Source organism: Salvia miltiorrhiza, chromosome 1 (assembly GCF_028751815.1).
Source record: "Salvia miltiorrhiza cultivar Shanhuang (shh) chromosome 1, IMPLAD_Smil_shh, whole genome shotgun sequence".
NCBI classification, from domain to species: domain Eukaryota; kingdom Viridiplantae; phylum Streptophyta; class Magnoliopsida; order Lamiales; family Lamiaceae; genus Salvia; species Salvia miltiorrhiza.
The window spans coordinates 9,631,159-9,650,729 of NC_080387.1; the positions used below are offsets into that span (position 1 = coordinate 9,631,159).

Sequence of the window (19,571 nt, forward strand, 5' to 3'; positions counted from 1 at the left end):
TTCTGAGAGAGAATTGCTACAGGCTGTTAATCAATAAGAACAGAAAAAATACAAATTCAAATCAGCTGAATAAGAAATAGAAAAAAGAAATAGAAATAGAGAGAAGGAAACATGCTTTTGCGCTTGGAGGCGTCGTGAGGCCGCAGACCAGACTGAGTTTCGGGCGACAGTTTCGTCTCCATCAGAGTTTGATGAGAAAATGGCGGTTGAATCTCTACCAGAGAACAGCTCGCTGATATGGTGGTGGAATTGGCAAAAGAGGAGATTCGGGTGAGAGAAAGGGTTCAAACTTGGAGGATTTTCTTCTGCAATTAGGTTGGTAAGAATAGTTGGGGAGAGAAATAAGCTTATAGTCGTGGGATTATGATGATAATGATTTTTTTAATGTGATATGCGAAAATATTTTCCAACGGACTATAGTCGTGGGATTACAAAACTGAGGAAATGGGTATATGGCATAAAAGTAGGAAATCGAGTAATTATAGTCGTGTGATTATAAAATTGAGGAAATGGGTATATGGCAGAAAAGTAGGAAATAGAGTAACCGCTAATTTTGCCGGGAAAAAGAAATCCTAGAAAACTGTGTTTTCATATATTAATTAATAGATACCCCTTCCAAGGATAGATGATTTGTTTGATCAACTCAAGGGGGCCAGTGTATTCTCAAAAATAGATCTAAGGTCTGGGTATTACCAGCTGAAGATCAGACCAGAGGATATACCCAAGACCGCTTTCCGCACAAGATATGGCCACTATGAATTCGTTGTCATGCCATTTGGTTTAACCAATGCACCGGCAGTGTTCATGGACCTCATGAATCGAGTTTTCCATCCATACTTAGACAAATTTGTCTTAGTATTTATAGATGATATCCTCATCTATTCTAAGAATGACCAAGAGCATGAAAAGTATTTGAGAATCATCATGGAGACATTAAAGACGGAGAAGTTGTTCGCCAAATTCAGCAAGTGCGAATTTTGGCTGAAAGAAGTAATGTTTCTAGGGCACATCGTATCAGCAGATGGAATCAAGGTGGACCCCGCCAAGGTGCAAGCAGTGCGCGAGTGGAAATCACCAACCACACCTAATGAAATCCGGAGTTTCTTAGGTTTGGCGGGATACTACCGGAGATTCATCGAAGGATTCTCTAAAATAGCAAGACCAATGACGTAATTACTTCGCAAAGGAATCAAGTATAAATGGGACGAAGAGTGTGAAGCCAGCTTCTAAGAGCTGAAGAGGAAATTGACAACTGCACCAGTGCTAGCAGTTCCAGCAGCCGATAAAGAATACGTGATCTTCACAAACGTGTCCAAAAATGGGCTAGGTTGTGTGTTGATGCAAGAAGGGAAGGTCATCGCCTACGCCTCGCGACAACTAAGGCCACATGAATTGAACTACCCCACTCATGATCTGGAACTGGCAGCAATTGTGCATGCTTTGAAAATTTGGAGGCACCATCTCTACGGAGTTAGATGTGAAATCTTCACTGATCACAAAAGCCTTAAGTACTTTTTGGAGCAGAAAGACTTGAACATGAGACAGAGGAGATGGCTCGGACTCGTGAAGGATTACGATTGCGGTATCAATTACCACCCGGGAAAAGCTAATGTAGTAGCTGATGCTTTAAGTCGTAAAACTCAATCCGAGTTAGGACTTCTTCTCACTCAAGAGGACACACTTGTAAGGGATTTTGACAGATTGAAGATAGAAGTGGTTCAGCCACCGGCAACGACAAGAGCAATTATTGCAACTCTGGTAGCCGCCCCAGACCTCAGAGAAAGGATCAGCAGTGCCCAGAGAGCGGACGAGGGCTTGGAAAAAGTTCGTCTCAAGATCCGAACAAGCACGCCAGGAGGCTACCAAGAGGCAACGGATAACGCCGTTCTTTTTGAAGGAAGACTGTGTGTTCCCCATAACGAGGAACTCAGAAACGAGGTCATGAGTGAAGCTCATGACACGCCCTATACCGCTCATCCCGGGAGTACCAAAATGTACCAAGATCTGAAGCAGAAGTTTTGGTGGGACGGGATGAAACGAGATATAGCCTCGTTTGTAGAGCGCTGCCTTGCATGCCAGCAAGTGAAAGCTTTACATCAACGACCATATGGAAAATTGCAGCCATTGGAAATCCCAGAATGGAAGTGGGAGCACATAGCGATGGATTTCGTGATGGGTTTACCCAAGACAAATAGGGGCAACACAGCTATTTGGGTAATAGTAGACCGCCTCACGAAGTGCGCTCATTTTATACCGATTCCAATTACCCATGGATCGGAGAAACTAGCCCAACTGTACATCCGTGAGATTGTACGGCTACATGGAATACCAATATCCATTACTCCGGATAGAGATTCAAAATTTACTTCTAGATTTTGGATCAGCTTGCAGAAAGAGTTGGGAACAAGATTAAACTTTAGCACCGCCTTCCATCCTCAAACTGATGGACAATCGGAAAGGACAATTCAGACCCTTGAAGATATGTTGAGGACAGTGGTGCTAGACCGAGGAGGAAGTTGGGAATCAGTGCTGTCGTTGATCGAATTCGCCTACAACAACAGTTACCAGGCGACCATTGATATGGCACCTTATGAGGCGCTGTATGGAAGGAAGTGTGGATCACCACTTTACTGGGACGAAGTGGGTGAAAGAAAAATCCTTGGGCCAGATGCAGTAAGCGAGATGATCGAGACCATCCGCCAGATTAGAGCAAGAATTAAAGAGGCCCAGGACAGACAGAAGTCTTATGCCGATACCCGACGAACCGAACTACAATTTCAAATTGGAGACAAGGTTTTCCTTAAAGTGTCACCCTCGAAAGGGATCGTTAGATTCGGTGTTAAGGGTAAATTGAGACCCCGTTTTGTAGGACCTTATGAGATCATCGAAAGGATAGGTCCCGTAGCGTATAGGTTGGCGCTGCCACCTAGCTTTGGAAACGTCCACAATGTGTTCCACGTGTCACAGCTGAGACGGTACGTGTTTGACCCTAAACACGTGATTCACCAAGAGGAAATGATTCTTAACCCAGACTTGACGTACGAGGAAAGACCTGAAGCCATTTTGGACCGAAAGGTGCAAGAGCTGAGGAATAAATCGATCGCGTCAGTCAAAATACTATGGAGACACCATGGACCTGAAGAAGCGACGTGGGAACTTGAGGACCAGATGAAAGAAAAATACCCAAAACTTTTCACAAAGGTATGCAAATTTCGGGACGAAATTTTTTTTAAGAGGGGTAGTATGTAACAACCCGCTCTTTTATCATTATTTAATTCCAGCATTGCATGCTTATTAATCTATCTTTTAGCAAATGAAGCACTTTATGAATTCAACTATGTTTCTGAATTACGTATTTTGGAGACAGAGTCACTACACTAGCAGTATGCATTTATTTATCTTCGCGTGTTTAAGACCGCGACGTGAATCATTAAGTCGATGAATATTTATGATTCAAAGTTATAACCAACTTAGCGAAGTTGTGTTATTTATTAATCAAGATGGAGTTTATTTCTATTTATTTCATATTGTTACTTAAGTCGTGGTTTACTTCCGACTTTGAAGCTAGTTAAATCTACGGATTTAATTTAAATATTAGCGATGAAGGAATTAAATCTATGGATTTAATTTAGCAATCTAGCGATATAACAATACAAATTAGATTTTTAAAGCAGCCAGTGTTCGACTACGGATTATCGATATTAGCAAAACACGAAATCAGTATTTCAAATACAGAGCAACCAACACTGAAGGATTTTATTTAAATCACATCACACTTTTAATTCCTTACAATCAACTTTAGACCCTAAGCCTCTACTACACTTCTACTCTACCATGTGCCAACACCCAAAGATTAAGGAAAAGGGAGGAAAAAGGATAAAAAGAAAAGGTGGGGAAATGTGTGCTGCAGCAGCAACTCTTCTCTACGGCTGGAGCAGCTGCAAATACTCCCATCACCTCCCAACTGCTACCCCTTTCCACGCCCATGCAGCCCAGCCATGCCCAAAGTACAGCTAGGCTGTCTTTTCAGCCACCCTACCGATACACCCTTCCCATGAGTATACTCAAGTGGCAGCAACTACTTCTTCCTCTACTAGTGTCAACTTCAAACCCAAATTTCACTCTCACATTTTTCTCCTAGAATTACCAAGGAACAGCACTTGCAATCCTTCCTTTACTCTGCCCATTGTCAAGCTTCATCTCTCTCGACGCGCCATAAACGAAGGGGAGTAGAGCGAGATTCTTGCTGCCAACTTGAACAAGGTAAGACTCGGCTTAAATTCCCTCCCTTCGCCATGTTTCTTTCCACCTGTTTTGATTAAGAACATCATCCGTATCATCCTCCAGTTTGCACCTCGACGCTCGAAGAAGCGAGAGAAAGACCATCGTTCTTTACCCGACCAAAGCACGCTATATACCAAGGTAACCTTCGACCTCAGTTGCTACTCTTGTCGACATGAATCACGCTCGCAGAAATCATGTTTTACATGCTGTACACGAGTGAATGAATGCATGGTTAGTCACGTCCTTGTAGAACCAACAACTTGTAACCTTCATAAACTACGAGAACCTTTAACTCATAACATAGACGAACGTGAATAACACATCATGCTCACTTAGGTAGAGTATTAAGGTCTGTGTTTTACACGAAGAGGTCCGTAGGTTTTTCACCGTATCGCTAAGTGAGAATCGAGGCGAGATAAGGACGGAGAGTTTTAGTTTTGGAAACTGGAGTCCTCGTCGTCTTCCCAGAGCTGGAAAAGCCAGAGCAGAGCTGATTTTCCAGAGCTAACTCGCCAGAGCTGACTTTGGAAGCCATAGTTGACTATCCAGAGCTAACTCGCCAAAGCTGACTTTGGAAGCCAGAGCTGACTTTCCAGAGCTAACTCACCAGAGCTGACTTTGGAAGCCAGAGCTGAATTTCCAGAGCTAACTCGCCAGAGCTGACCTTGCAGGCCAGAGCTGACTTTCCAGAGCTAACTCGCCAGAGCTGACTTTGGAAGCCAGAGCTGAATTTCCAGAGCTAACTCGCCAGAGCTGACCTTGGAGGCCAGAGCTGACTTTCCAGAGCAGAGAGCGAAGAAGCAGAGCAGAAAGTGCGTAGCAGAGCAGATCGCGAGAGAGAGAGAAGAACATAGGGTGAATGAATCGAATAATTATTTCTTTTCCCTTTGCCCACACGAAGGGGGATTTATATTTTTTAAATTGACAGTTTAGATCACCCTAATGAGAGCGAATCATTATAGTTAATTACTTGACCTTCTGGAACGAAACCTATGGTTTAAATCTGATAGCGGGAGTAATAATAGAAGTTTCCCTAGTTATTTTCTAAGCATGATTTATTAGAGGGAATATGAGTCATGCATGATTTCTTCAGGCATCCCTTTACTTGGAGACTTTCCTCGAATTAAAACCTTACGTTATTCTTTTTCGAATCAAGGTTGAACACAAGAGTTAAAGCTTAGCCACGAGCCTTTACTACCAGGTGGGCTTTCTTACGTATAAACTAAAACCATATATTAGAATTATTAAGACTTTATGCTTATGAATTTGAATGATATTGTCAATGCCTAAATGCTTTATGTTTTATTATTAATTGCATATCTGATGTTAATCGAATTCGGATTCTGGATGGGACCGCAAATCCCTTCGGAATTAGTGTACACCCTTGTGATCGTGAGTCATCTAGCGGGTTGGCCGATCATATTGTCCATAGAGGGAGGCCTCCCTCTCGGCACGAGTTACTGATATGGTGATTAATGATATAAAATGCCTGCGCGGGTTATTGATGAAAGAAATGATATTATTTTTGGTAAATACGAGTCTTTAAAGGAAAACCCTCGTATCTTACTACTGTTGAAAGGCTTGACAATAAAATATTATGCATGAATGTAAATTTCGGCAAGTGTCCACTAAGTACTCCCGTACTTAGCCCTGTATGTATTTATAAATGTGCAGGTTGAGCCGTGATCGGGGATGTAGTGTGCAAGCGGAGCTTTTGTCAATCTAGGACGAGAACCTCAGAGTGGAGTATATGTCTTCATACATATACTCAAATTGTTGTTTTTCCGCTGCAAACACTGATTATGCTAAGATATTATGTTATCTTGCAACTACACCGTATACTTGCGGCGTGGTAAAAATAATAGCGAACAAGTTTTTGGCGCCGTTGCCGGGGATTGGTTGAGTTTCTACTTTTGATATTATGTATAGTTGTTTTTATCTAATTTAGATTTTTTTATATTAGTTTATTTATATGGTTATTTACTTTTGTTAGAGAAAATTGCCGCACAACCGAAGAAGCGGCACCAAAAAAAATTAAAATGGACGATGGAAGGAATGAGTTGGTTGAGCACCTCCAACTACAATTAGCGTTGATGCAACTTAAGTTACGTGTTTTAGAAGCCAAAAGAAATTGTAGGCAATCATTGATCCAAGAAGCCTTCCAATCAATACCTTCATATGGTGAGTATTATGACATGGGGTGCAATGCCATGGAGTGGCAATCACCATTGGAGTATGAGGATCATTTCAATAATTGGAATTATGATAATTCTTATTCCACTCAAGAAGGCTTCCAAGGGGGAAATTGGTACTATCAAGAGGAGAAACCAAATTCTAAAGACGATCTCTTACAATGCTTCTTAGCCACACAAGCTTGGATAGAAAAAAGTGTAGCAAATTCGGATGTTATGCTAGAAGAGCAAAGAAGGTCTTTGGCTACCACTATGGAAAATCAAAAGCGAATTGATGATTTGTGCATAGCCATTAGCCTACAAAATGGAACCTTGTATGAGGAACCAATGCCAATGCTAAGTGAAGAGCCTCACGAAGTGGAAGAAGAGTATGAAGCAAAGAGAGATGAGGATCAAGTTTCCAAACCCCTTGAAGTCGAGAACCCAACTTTTTCGACACAACCTCTATAATTCCAAAAAGATGAAGATTTCACAAGCTTTAAAGAATGCAAAGTCAAAAAGTTTGTCGATCCTTACCTCGCATGGGCGATTCTATGAAGGCTTGCTTCTTTCACTTTTATTTATCTTCATCTTTTGATTTTCACTTTGATTTATCTAATAAGGAATTGTTTGAGTGTTGTGGTACTCTAGATGGTGAACGAGATTATCATGACTCCCGGGATATCTCAAAAATTGCTAAGCCACCATATTTTTGGGTGGCAACGGATGGAGCATGCAAATTTAATGAGAAATGGCCACTGCCTAAGCCTCCACCTCGCTTGTGAGTACGAGACAAGTAACCATTTTCTCCTTCATCCAAACTTATTTCTCCTTTGTGTGAAATAAGTTTGGGGGTAGGGTGAAGATGGGTTACTTATATCGTTTATCCGTTGTTTATTTATTTAGTTAGTTTAGTTTTTGAATGATGAGATTTTGTCTCTTTTCTTGAGCTTTTCCATGTCTCTTGAGTTTGAGCTTGATTGTTGAAAAACATGAGTTGGATGAAATGTGTGTTGGGCTTATGATATGATTGTTGTTTTTGAAAAAAAAATTGTTGTGTGCCACTTGTTGATTTTGCATGTAGAGTTTGAACTTGTGACAATGAGTTAAATGTTGTACCTTCAAGAACTTGAAAACGAAAATGAGCTTGTGAGAATTGAGCCTTTGATTGTCATACATTTACAATCTCATTTTGTTCTTGAGTGTAAATCATTTGAGCATGTGTGTTGATCTCTAGAACTTGCTGATGAGGAGTGAGGATCCCATCAGCCATCCTACCCCAAACAAGGACAGCGGCGCTGACTTAGTCCTGGAGCACACTCGACTTAAGAAGCGTGAATACACCACACGATCGTCGAAATAATACAACGGCGACAATTAATGTCGGCGCAGACTAAGAAAGAAGCTGGTCTAAACTCCAAGCCCACTCGGATCGAAAGAGGCAAGGCCATATCATAAAGATAGCGGCGCCGACGAATGTCTGCGCAGACTAGAGAGGACAGCGCGGCACTAAAGCGACATACGGAGAAGACCCAGGGAGTGAAAACAACCAGCAGTGAAAGCTTGAAGAGAGCACGTGTTCAACAAAAAGCTGCAAAGTAGTTAGAGAGTTTGTTAGAGGAGAGAGAAACGTTCACGTACGCCGCATGTGGAGTACGTGAACGACATGAAAAGCCCCTTTTACCCTTCGCCCTAATGTAATCCTATAAATACGCTTTGTAAATCAATATATCAGATACGTACTTTTACCTTAAGAAATCTGATCTGCAAGCTTTCAAGCAAACTCTCTTTCACACTGCAATACAGGTTATTCCGATCTCTTTTTCCGGTTAGTTTAGATAGGTTCGAAAGTTAGACTTCACCAACTGGCGCCGTCTGTGGGAAACTCTGGGCTAAGGCGTGAGTTTTGAGAGAGTGTCTGAGTGTTCTTATCCGCGCTTGGTTTAGATCCGTTCATCCTGCGTAAATCAAAGGGAAGAAGGGGGGGTTTCGTTACCAAGCCTGTGTTTATGCCTATATTTTTCACCACATCTGAGGGTTATACGTTGAAGGGGACGGAATAATCAAATGATTTGTGCATAAATGTTTAACATGGCTTATTTCGCGCTTATAATTGATGAGATGTATGTTCGCCGTTTGTATCGGCAATCCACTGGAATTTTCGGGATCTTGTTGGCCTCTGCCACCTTGCATGAAGAAAGGGGAGATAACAGGGGAGGGAGATGGTTTATTCAAATATTTTTTGGGAACTGTGCCATTTTTGAATTTTTCTGTGGGAACTGTGCTATTTTTGAATTTTTGAACTTTTCTATCCATGCCGTGCATTGATTTTACTTGCTTAATTTTGATGCGTGCTCGTTGCGGGTCGAGAGAGGTAATTTCCTTTCCGCGTTTTTAATGTTTTGCTGTTCATCTTGGCTAACTTTTGTGCTTTTCCGAGAACATTTTCTACCGGACACTACTACAAAAGTTTACATACATAACAGTGAATAGATAACGGTTTTTTTCAAAAACCGTTATGTATGAGAGCACTTTTAGGAATAGATAACGGTTTTGCGAAAATCCGTTATCTATGATGTGTTGTCTAAATGCATAGATAACGGTTTGAACAATTGCGTTATGTTTTTGCGTTATCTATTAGTTGCATACATAACGGTATTACAAAACCGTTATCTATGACCATCTTTTATAACAGTTATTTTTATAACGTTCAAGAACCGTTATGTATAAGAGTCATTTACAACGGTTTTTGAACCGTTATGTCGCAGCCCGAAATCCCGACACTAGTGATAGTGGGGTACGAGTGTCGATACGACTATTTTTAAAGAATAAAAGATAAGAAGAATAGGTCGAACATCAAGCGGAAGCTCACATCAAAGCATGCTAAGGAAAATATTATCAATTGAACCCAAGGGTAAAATCGTCAACGTCGTTGTAACTTTTTAATTATCAGGAATTTCACGAATAAAAATAAAACAGGTATAGCTTATTTTTCATAAGGAAACATAATATGCAGAGTATCGCAGCAAAAGGCGAACCAGTTACATGTATGGAGACACATAACCGTGAGTATATTACTTGATTCATATTCAAAGTAACTTCACATCAAGACTTTATCGATAAAAAGGAAATACGATAAAGTAAATACGTCATCTAACGATTCCCCACCAGCACCAGACCAATCTCACTCCTCGCTTAGCCTGCACATTTAGAAATACATGCAGGGCGTGAGTATATAATACTCAGTGGGCAAACGCCGAAAAACAAGAAAGGCGCTCTTAGAGCTATAAGTTTGAAACTTGCCACATCTCAGCAATACACAGAAATAAAGTTAGCGTAAATGAATCTGTGCATGCAGTTTTCATAATCAACATCATAAATAAGTAACTGCGCAGTTTAAACATTCATCATGTATGTACCACTTCCACTACTCATCATCAAAGGTACTGAGAAGTAGGCCTCCCTCTCAAGTACCGTGACCGGCCGACCCGAAGACGGCTCACAGTCACCTCTGTGCACAAAATCCCGCTTGTGGCAGGACCGAATTCGTCTCATCAGTAGAGGGTAACACACAAGCTCAACATCAAAAATTGGCAAGTCAAACAGTTCTCAAATATCATTTATCTCAAAACATTTGTTAATCTCATAACATCATTATATCATCAAATCATTTTAGAAAACTCGGATAATATATTTATACTCAAAATATTGCCCACCTGAAGACCTTACTCAAAAACTCCCGTCAAAGTGGAGTTACTTACTTCCTTGCTCTGCTCGTGTCTTCAGGGATCATCGTCATCATCGAAGGTTCATGTCATAAAATGAATCCCGATTAGAAACTCAACGACAAAAACTCATGCCTCAACTCATGCTCTATATTATATTCTATCTCTTAATCAACTCTACATAAACTCTTTACTCATTTCAAAACCTTAAGTCCAAGGATAGGTTTCAAGAAAATCATGGTTCTAAGTCTCGATTTATCACTCATATATGGCTCGTCTAATATCATTCAAACACTTAGGCAACACAATCACATAAGGCACATAAGAAAATACCATCAAACGTCATCAAGACATGTTCTGTTTTTACACAGACTCGACTTCAAACTTTAACACGTTCTGACTCCGACATCCCCTGGACTCCAGACTCATACCAAACGAAAGGTATTTGAGTCTAGTTTCATTTAAAAAAAAGTAGAGTCAGAAACTCCAAGTGGTTTGGGAGATATGGCGTTTTTACCAAGGTCTACCATATTCGGCAGTTTTGAGCAATCGGAAACATTGATTTTTTTAAAATAGTAAACGTTGTCCAATTGAGCTCAAATTTGGTGGATATCTAGCCCATACAGTAAGGTTGATACCATAAAAATTTGGAAATCTAATTCACACAGGAAGTCACTGAAATGAATGACTTTGTCCCCTGTTCTCTGAAATTCCCGGCAGAAATGTGCAGATTTGGTTTTGCATTTTATAAAAATAGTAAATCAAGTCCAAATGACTTGAAATTTTACAGAGGTGCTCAAGACTCATGTAGGGACATTCTGTAAAATTTTCAAAGCTTTTTGATATCGACAAACCGTCGATCACAGTAGGTCAGTAGCCTACGAAAAATCACCAAAAATTCATTCCCAACTCTTAAATGCTCAATTTAACATTTATACAAAGCAAACACATCAAAACTCATTTTAAGCACTTAAAGCACTTAAAAACATTCAAATACATCAAAATACTCATAATACTCAATCTTGACTCTTTTCTTTCATCATCCACTCAAATCTCAAGGAAAACGTTTCTACAACGTATCAATCAAATTCCTTTCAATCTCATGCTCAAAATTTCTCAATCATTCATTATTGACCTCATACATCATGTAACTCATTTTACACATATATTTCCCTTTTTATCATGTAAACTAACTCTAGTGAAAAACTCATATATCATCATAAAATTCTCAACAAAAGCATGACAACTTCACAAAATGATCATAAATCAATTTGACCTCATTTTATCATTCGTTAACCCCACATCATATGAGAACTCAAAAACTCCTTCAAACTAAACTAAGTCCAAATTTTACTTAGCTTACATTAGACTTAATCAAACATATTAAAACACTACTATCATGCTCAATTACACATATCTTAAGTTAAATCACTTAATAGACACATAGACAAGAAGATCCTAATTTTTATTAAACTAAACTCTAAGAAATTTTATAAACTCACATGGATCTTTAATCTCATCATATATCTATCAATTTTAGTCATTTAAACTCACATCAAAACCATCAATTCACAAATAAGGGCATATATACACATATCCCTAATTCTAGTAAACTAATCTCATATCAAAACTCCAATTGACATCATATACTCAATTTACTCCATCAATCATCATCATATACACCTCATAAACTCATTTTCATCATCAATTCATCACCTTGATCATCAAGTCAAAAATTCCCAATTTGGGGTAAACTAACTCAACCGAATTTTTACATCACAAAGCATAGCTTTTCAAAACATACACAAATCATTACCAAACATCACATAGATCATTTTTCTCACCTCAATTCAAGGAAAGAAGAAGAAAAATTTTTGAAGGGTAAGATACCCATTTTTTCGAAAATTTGAAGGAAAAAGGGAGGGGGTGATTTCTTGCTCCAATCCTTCAAATAAACTCATATACACACTCATACAAATTATATCTATGAAAATGGAGATCACTTACCCAAGTTTTCACCAATTATCCAAATTTTCTCTCACTATTCTTGAAACCAATCTTCAAGGATTCTCTTGGATTTAAGTTAATAGGATGTGTTTATGGAGGATTTAAGTAGTGATTTATGTGTTTGGCATACTTGGTAGAGCTTCGGAGGTTTCATCAATGGCTAACAATGGAGGAAAGTAGAGAGATGAAGGGGAGAGAGAGATGACCGAAAATGGGGTGGAGAAGAGAGAGGAAACTTTTGCAAGATTGTATTTGATTTGGATGATCTTGTGTATCTTTAAAGAGATTTGTAAATCTTAGGGAATATTTAGTAATTAATGGATGATCTATCTCTCACTCTAATCTCTCTCTAATCTCTACACTCTCCATCTCATACTCTCAATTCTCTACTCTCTCAAATCCATACTTAGCAAAATTTAGGCATATAACATATGGTATGGGTGATTAAATAAAGTGTGTGAAAGGTGATCAAATAAAATCACAAAACTATGGTAATGTCACTCATTAATAAAATACCACATCATAAATATTCATGTGACCAAAATAATAATTATAGCACTCATATTAGTGCACTCACATATATATAATATTCCTCTTCGTAGGAAGAAAAATAATTTAAAAAAAAATATTATGCTCGGAAAAATTTTCATAAACCGGCCTCATTCGATTTCTCGATAAAAATAAACCATACTTGCTTTGGAAACTTAAACAAAATTCCAAATGCTAAGGTCTCAAATAAAAATCATAATAACTCGGTCACAATGACACACGTCACAAAATCACATAATTACTCAGTCACGTAAATTCACATAACATCACATCAAAACAGTCGGCAGACTCAGATAAGTTAGACGTCTCTCTGACCGACTCTATATATCTAGGTTTCTCACTCTTTCTTCCTCGACTCTATTTCCAACTCAGTATTCCTATTTTTCTTAATAGGACAGTCAATCTCTAACAATTCAGTATCCGGTAACTCTATTCCCGGTAGTTGGAAATAAAATAAAATCTCAACTCGATATCAATCAGCATCTCTATCTCAACTCATTTCTCAAATCTCATCACTCTAATTCCATCATCGGTTTATTCATTCGTATCTCTATTTAAAAGACAATCCGTCTTATCTACTCATAAAAAAAGTAGTCTCGTATTTCGACATCTCGGTACTCTTATTAGTGTTAAGACACTATCTCACAACATGAGGAAAAGTACGGGGTGTTACATCCTACCCCCCTTAAAAAAAAATTTCGTCCCGAAATTTGAGTTATTCTTCTTCGGGAAAAAGCTCTGGGTACTTCTCTTTCATCTTCTCTTCAACTTCCCATGTTGATTCTTCTTGACTATAATATCTCCATTGGATTTTCATCAAAGGAATCGATTCGTCCCTCAATTATTGGATCTTCCAGTCCAGTATAGCATCAGGTCTATCTCATCGTAGCTCAAAACTGGTTCCAGGGACACCTCTTCTTGATAGATGACGTGTTTTGGATTAAACACGAACTTTCTCAATTGAGAAACATGGAAAACGTCATGGACGTTCGCGAAGCTCAGAGGCAACGCTAGTTTATAGGCTACATGGCCTATTTACTCTAATACATATCATAAGGTCCTATATATCTCGGTTTGAGTTCTTGTTAACTCGAAAATAACATGCTCCCCGAGATAGGGAAAAACTCACATAATCATCGTTTCTATCATCAACAGAATCTATTCACAATTACTCAATTGTTGAGTTTTCTTTTCTCGATTTTGCTAATCGATGCCATAATTCATGGCTAAGTGGTCTCACTTCTATTGTGGAAGTCTCTAATAGGTATAATTGTATAAGGTTGTCAAAGTGGCGCCTTCACGTGTTAACACGTTAAACATCCTTCTACGAAAGATGCCCCCTCTCGCTTCTTATTCTCCTATCAAAGCGTCGTTTCAGTCTTGGCATATCTTCATACTGCCCACATGTGTGGTGTAAGGGTGTCATGAGCTTCGCTCATAATCTCATTCCTCAACTCTTCTTTATCGGGTATACACACTCTCTTTTAGACAAAAAGGCATTATCTGTCGTCTCTTCATAATTCTCTACTTTTTCGGTTCGAAACTTTATTCGCAATCTTTCCATCTTCTCATCCACTCTCTATGCTGTGACCAATCTCGATCGTAGGTCAGGGGTAACGTTCAGCGCAGAAATTATTATTTCTGTCGTTTGTGGTGGTATTACTACCTCCAAATTCATCTTCTCGAATTCCTCGATTAGGTTCTCTTCTCGAGTAAGGAGAAATCCTAACTCTCCCTGATTCTTTCTGCTCAAAGCGTCGGTTACAACGTTAGCCTTCCCGGGGTGATAATTTATTTCACAATCGTAGTCTTTCATCAACTCTAGTCATCTTCTTCGTCGTATGTTCAGATCTTTTTGTTCAAAGAAATATTTGAGACTTTTATGATCGGTGTACATCTCACACCGTGCTCTATAGGAATGGCGTCTCCAGATCTTCAAAGCATGCACTACGGCTGCTAATTCTAAATCATGCGTCGGATAACTCATCTCGTGTGATCTCAGTTGTTGCTAAGCATACGCTATAACTCTTCATTCTTGCATCAGTGCACATCTTGGACCATTTCTCGATGCATCAGTATAAACTGCATACTCTTGATCCGCTTTTGGAATAGCTAACACTGGGGCTATTGTGAGCCTCTTTTTCAGCTCTTGAAAACTTCGCTCACATTCGTCCGTCTGACGGACTTGACTTCTTTCTTTAGCAGATGCGTCAATGGCTTAGCGATTTCTGAAAAGCCCTCAATAAAACGTCGATAATACCCTGCTAATCTCAGAAAACTGTGAATCTCGTGCGGTGTGGTTGGCGATCTCCGCTCCTGTACCGCTTGAACTTTTGCTGGGTCTACTTCAATTCCTCTCGCGGAAACAATATGGTCGAGAAAATTGACTTCTTCAGGCCAGAACTTTCATTTGCTAACCTCGCTTAAAGCTTTTCAGCTCGTAATCTTTTTAGCACGATCATCATGTGCTCTTTGCGTTCTCGTTTACTCTTCGAGTAAATCAGGATATCGTCAATGAAGACTATCACGAACTTGTCTAGGTATTTGCGAAAAATGCAGTTCATATGATCCATGAATACTGTCGGGACGTTCGTCAAACCGAAAGACATATCTTCCAAACATCTTTGAGTTTATAGTAATGCCATAATGCATACGCGATGCCGTCTTCGGAAATATCTTCCGATCATATCTTCAGCTGATGGTATCCCGTTCTCATGTCAAACTTTGAAAAAGTGCTCGCTCCTTGTAGTTGATCGAATAGATCATCGATCCGGGGTAACGGATATTGATTCTTCAACGTTACTTTATTCAGCTCTCGATAATCGATACACAACCTCAAGCTTCCATTCTTTTTTTTAACAAAAAGAACTGGTGCTCCACATAGTGAAACACTGGGTCGAAAAGAAAATCGTATCTAGAAATTCTTGGAGTTGCAACTTCAACTCTTGCAACTCTGTGGGGGTCATTCTATACGGCGCTTTCGACGTCGGTACGGCGCTAGGTTCTAACTCGATCGTAAACTCAAGCTGTCGATCTGGGGAAAACCCGGTAAAGTCTCAGGAAAACGTCTTTATACTCTCGCACATCTGGTACGTCGTCAACGTTTGCCTCGAATTCATCTCTCTGGTTCAAAATATACAACATACGCGGTTGTATCTTTTCTTCGCAAGAGATTTCTTGCTTACAGTGCCGAGATAATCGGCGTCTTCTTCCATTTTCTCTCAATACCAATGAAGGAAATTGGTTCTCGGCCAAATGGCTGAAAATATATTCGTCTCTCCGTGCATTGTTTCTTTGCACGATTTTCTTCTAACCAGTCCATTCCTCACATTTATATCCAAGTACCACATATGCATCAGTCTCAGATTTCTAATCTCGAGCTTAATCGATTCTAACTTAAATTCTAAGTTAGGGCATACGGATGAAACCGTAGTAATTCTGTCTATGGGTACGGCTACTCTTTAGAGGTTGTGGATCAAGCTCTATGTTCAGTGTCGAACAAACATACTATGGGCACATCTTTCAACTCGCCTATATCTAACGAATTTCCTCTATTCTTGTCCGGTGCTTCCTACTCAAGCGCGAACAGTTTCTGGCGATGCGGTTGATACGCCCACGACGATGCAGTCGATTCGCCTGCGGGGTTGGTAGTTGCCTTCCTGATTGACGCGGTCGATAGGCTGGCTGTTGTCGCTGTGGTGGAAATAGCGGTAGATTCCCTCCATTGCTTTGAGTTGCGGTCGAAACTGAATCGGTCGTCTTTCGCTTCCACTTTGCTGACGATTCGGACACTGTTTCGAATAGTGCCCGATCCTTCCGCAGGTATAATTGCTTATTCTTTCTCATCTTGCGTTATCTCCGACGTAATTTATTGCTCTTCGACAAAGCGATAACCCTCGCGGTCCTTGAAAAACTGCTGCTGGGGCAGCTGGGCCAATTAAAAGCCGTTCGTCTCGGTTCTGATATTGTGGTGGCGCATCATGACTCTGCCACGGCTTCTTGGGGTATTGACTTCGGTCGTCCCATTTTCTCTTTTCTTCTTGCCCGCATCCAGGAAAGGATGGATTGCACATCTGAGTGCTCTAACTCGTTTGGGTGCTGAAGCTCAAATCACGTTCTCTGGCTGCATTGCCAGTCTTATATCAAATGCTCTATTTAATGCTTCAGTACACATAACCGCATTCTGACTCGTTACATCGTCTCGTACCTCTTGTCTCAAACCTGATCGAAACAAAACTGACATCTTCTCAATCATCTCTTCTCGATATGTGGCACACCGGACCTAGTCGCGAAACTGACGTTCGTATTCAGCTACGGTTTTATTGCCTTATCTCATATCATCAACTCTATTTCTTTCTTCGATCGGTTTTTCTTTCTCGGTAAAAGTCTAAGGGAACATATATCAACCTTAGAACTAATTCTCATAACTCACGAATCATAAGACTCTTACTCAACATCATACTATTTTCTCAATTCTCATAACTCATCGTCAAAGACATATTTCATGTCTATCAATGCAACATTAGCTCAAAACTCTACTCAAGCATAGAGACTCTCTGGTCATCGTCATATAGACATATAAGAAAATTTTCTCTTTCGAGAACTCTTACTAATTGCGGGGCGTAACGAAAATAAAACATCCTCTAATACTACGACGATGCTACATCTATACTAGTTGTCATCTCAGTCTACTATCGTGGAAAACATTATCTGCTCTAATCTGTCATCTCGATCCCCTTGAATCTGCTATTGCCTATTCTGGCTTAGCATCACTTCTTCTCGTCCTCGAATTTGTTAGCTTGTTGCATACTTGGCTAATATAATAAAATCCATAATCGAAAAGTTGTGCTCGTCCCGTAATAATTATATTCTATGGCTGCTCCCATATATCGTGTTTCTTCCAAACACTCTTCTTGTTATACCATCCTAGTTACCTAGACATTCCTAATTCTTGTCGGATGTGGTAGGGTAATAGGATGTGATGAATAAAAATGCTTGATTTTGAACAAGACGAGCTCAAGTAATGGAATGATTCCATAATAGCCAGTGCTGTTTCAAGGATAATGAAGAAGTTACAATTAAGGCAAGATCAAAAGCTAGAACAAAATCTAGAACAAAAACTGAGATATGATATGATAGAAATAAATCAATACTGGAGGTAGAAACAATCCACTAAGTGGAAAATGAATAAATTGTCCACTGTTAAGCAAGGGGCAAGGATTTCCAACACAAACGGCTCAGGCTCAAACACAGTGGATCTGGAAAAATTTTCTCAATAGGAAATAGTTCATCTCCTGTTGGAGTTCAAATGGATGCAGAAAAATTTAAATACGACCCAGCGGGATAGGGACTCAATAAGTCTACTCTCATGACTACTCTAGCGATGAAACGCGCGGTCCCGGTGAAAGTACCTCTATTTCAAAGTACTATTGGTCGATAGTATCTATGCATCCCATGAAGTCTCCATAACACGTTCGTCCTATTAGGGTCGTGTCCCTAAATCGCGCTAAAAACTCTAACTCTCGTCGTATTATCTCAACGGTTGGTTTCTCTGTTCCTTTTCTTCATCTTCTTCTTGGTTTATGCTTGGTTCCCTCTTCTTTTCGGAGGTATACTACAAAAGGAAAAAGAGTTATATAACTATCGATCTCTAAACTAACCGTTCGTCTTTACAAAATACAAATCCTCGTTTCTCATTTCACTTCTATATCTCATTTGTGATCTCAAAGTTCTCAAAACTCTCATCCAGTCTATTTCTCGTCTATCATCGTTCGAAATTCTCATCAATCTCTATTTCTCATTTTTTTTTTTTTTCATCATGCATCAGCATCATCATCATTCTCAAAGCTCTGCTAAAGATAGTGAAACTCACTAATCATAAACATCTCTTGTATATATATATATGGAAAATTGCCTCTTTCTCGAGGTCTTTTACAAAAGTAAAGTCTTATGTACAAAAGCCCTAACTCCAAAATGATGCTCTAACTATACAAGCATCATACATACTAAGCATATATAGATCTAGGCTATACATACATACACACTATACTATGCTTCTCTACCTATATATATCAACTATGCATCTATACATATATACGCGTCTACTAGACATACGTGATCACTAGACATCATATCTCGAGATCCAGCTCGTCGCCTCAATCAATACGGGCTGTCATAATCTGACTCATCCACTATCGGAGTATAGACAGGTGTCTCAGGAATAGGTATCCACGTATCAACTCCATCGGCAGTAGTCTGTCGCTGCAGTGGCTGGGTCCAACCATAGCCGACCGTCATCTCTGGAGTCTCCTCCTCGGGGTCCTCCTCATCACTATCGGAGCGTGCCGGCCGAGATCCTCCCTCCTGAGCGTCTCGGTACGGTGAATATAGAATCGGGTGCATGTACGTCTGGAAGGCCAAAGTGCCAAGCTCAGGCAGCGGGGCAACCCTCGGATATGGATCTGAAGGAACATGCTGCGTCTCAGACTCAGTAGAATCAATCGGCTGTGTCGACTCAACAGGTGGCAATGGCAACGGTATCGTCGCCGGTGTCAAATCCCAAGGCGGGAAAACAGCACTGGGAGAAGGAATAAGTGATACAAACGCAAACGGATCACGCTCAATCCCAGGTGAGTACGGCTCGAAAACCATCGGCTCTGGATCATCGGACTCGAGAGAAACTGAAATCGGATCAGCTGGGGGTAGAGGTGCCATCAGAATCGGCTCCTCGAGAGGTGGAGGCACAACAACTAGCTCCCTTCCCTGGGCTGGTCCCTCAAGCTCTCCATACGGCGGTGAAGGCGGATCGCCATGAGCAAGATAACGGTGGCTCAGC

General features: G+C 40.0%; 1 long non-coding RNA gene across 1 annotated transcript; it reads right to left on the minus strand.

Annotated features, from left to right (window-relative positions):
- Positions 1-9,428: 9,428 nt before the first annotated feature.
- LOC131006551 (uncharacterized) lies at positions 9,429-12,411 on the minus strand. The gene is made up of 3 exons (XR_009095581.1): positions 12,188-12,411; positions 10,172-10,235; positions 9,429-9,655 (listed from the first exon to the last, which is right to left on the minus strand). It is a non-coding gene; the product is annotated as an uncharacterized LOC131006551 (long non-coding RNA).
- Between the last annotated feature and the right edge of the window lie 7,160 nt (positions 12,412-19,571).